The following is a 2,412-nucleotide window of genomic DNA, read 5'->3' as shown; positions in this document are numbered from 1 at the left end:
ACTAAATTCAGTAGATGGGATGAAAATATCCAACATAAAATACAGAAAGCTATGAAAGATTTCCAGGGCATGAAAGAAACTGTCCACACAAACATTGTTATTGGAAATGGAAGAACCTGCTTCAAATTTTCCTATCTCCACCTGTGATTGGCTGGAGGTGAGTGGTGTAGAGGGGGGGCTCAAAAAGACTGTGTTGTCCAGGGCCCTAGCAAAGCTGTCAGCTGGTCTGTCTTCCACCCTTGTGCCACAATATGTCTTAGTTTTAATACAGATATTTCCTCATACTAAAGCCATGCTTACATGTTTCTAACATTAGAATTCTGTCACTGCTCTTTGCTCTGCAGCCTCCTGTTGAGAGCCCCTGTTCTTTAATAAATCACTCAGCAGGTGAGTGCATGCCACCGTGCACCCATACACACAATGGAAGTCATATCTTTGCTTGTGACCTGTGTAAGAACAGACAGAAACCCTGATGACTGAGGCAATGATGCCCCCTGCAGCCTGTTCTTCTTTGAACTGCAGAAGCTGTTTAAGAGCAGCGTGTATGTGTGCAGTTGTCTTGGTGTGTGTGTTTTGAGTCGCTATGGTGAGACTTTAACATCAAAGAGAAGATTTACACACAGCTTGAAAACATGGAAGGAGTGCAGTGGAGAACCTATTTATGATGATGAAATATTAAAGAATTTATAGTAATACAACACAGCAGCATTCAGCTGGAAGAGCAGAATAGATTGCACATCAGACTAATGTGGGATAAGCTGAAGCTCCTCACTGAACGCACGTCTGAAACCTGATTTGACCTTAGCAGGACCCCAAAGAGAGAGAGTGGCAGTTAGCCCCAGGAAAGCTGCATGAAGGACAGAAACAAATACAAAACATTAGATTACTCTAAGTTAATAACACTTAGTTATGAATAAGAAGAAGACAACAATTCTTTTAAATAACAAAGCCCAAAGTAGATATTTTGTGACTGACTTCTTATCATCAGATCTGCTCTGATCTGCTTTTAGCCTATTCTGATTTATTTTAGAAAAATAGAATAACTCCGTTTTTTAATCTGGTTTCACAGCAAATAAATATGAAACTGTCTTAAAAACAAATTAACAGTTTGTTCAGTAAATTGTTGATAAAAGCCAGAATTTTGTCAATACCAGTGTAGGAATGAAGTTATCTTTCTTTGCATCACGGAAATCGAAAACAATTATCATGATATGATATTAGTTATCTACAGAGAGGTCCGTTTCACAAAGCAGGCTTTACAAATTCAGAATCACATCTGCAACTCTGATTGATTGATAGATTGATCTGGCCTAAAGTCGGGAATTTTTATTGTTCAGTTTCACAACTGCTGCTATCAGTTCATTAGCTCCACTCAGAGTTTACCGCCTGCGCAGCAGGTATGAAAAGCCATTATCACTGGAGCACCAATGCGACGAATCACTATGACAACAGGCAACAGGAAGGGCCTAATTGACCCCACTGGAACTAGAGGTTTCAATGCAGAAATGCAAAAAATGAAATAATAAAGGAGAAGTTTTTTTTATGACGTTGACCAAAGTGGAAAGCAGACATTTCTCAGGAATGACACTTTAATATCTTTCAATTTGGCTTTGATGGGACAGTTTTATGCTGGTTTTTAATTTTATAATTCAACCCCATGAGTTTTGCATAACATTTGGTTATTGTAATATTTTCAGGGTACTAATCTTTAAAGTTTACATTTATTCTTTAGAATGTTGCCTTTCAAAGCTGTTTTCTTAACAGTGATATTTGAGTTTCGCTTTTAATCTTACAGCTTTATGTTGCTTTGATTTTGCACCCATCGCATTTGCAAGCAATTTTATGTTTTCGGCTATTTCAATATCATCCCTCAAACTTATCCTTATTCTTTAGGTTATTACCTTTGAAAAGTTCTTTGTGTGAACATTTTAAATAACAAATAATCACTAACTGTTAAATAACTCTGGTGTTGTTTTGGGGGAAGAGTGCAACCTTAGCGGGAGGAGGCGATAAGAGCAACTCTCGCCTTGGACACAAAAAAAACATACAATGTATCTATGAAAATGACCCAACATAAAAGAATTACAGCATAGGTCCCTGTAGGATAGTGTAATGGCTCAGGTAGGGCCATAGAAATGAGTGGGAAATAATAAAAGTGAATGGAAAGGCTCCAGAAGGATTCTCTGACACAACTGTGTGTGTTTATTTGTTTATGTTATCTATTAAGGACCGTTTTTGGTATATTTACCAGCCTTCTGAGGACCAAGAGAGCTTATAGGGACCAAAAGATGGTCCACAGGAAAAAGGACCTCCAATTTTACAGCAGCCTCTAGAGCCAAAAGTGGCAAATTGTATATGTCCGTTTCAAACTGGTTAATGCCAGCTGGAAAAACATAAGGTTACCTTGTCAAA

The sequence above is a fragment of the Cyprinodon variegatus genome, unplaced genomic scaffold, assembly GCF_000732505.1.
Source record: "Cyprinodon variegatus isolate N-32 unplaced genomic scaffold, C_variegatus-1.0 Scaffold1020, whole genome shotgun sequence".
Taxonomy (NCBI): Eukaryota; Metazoa; Chordata; class Actinopteri; order Cyprinodontiformes; family Cyprinodontidae; genus Cyprinodon; species Cyprinodon variegatus.
Note: the sequence above shows the minus strand (reverse complement) of the source record.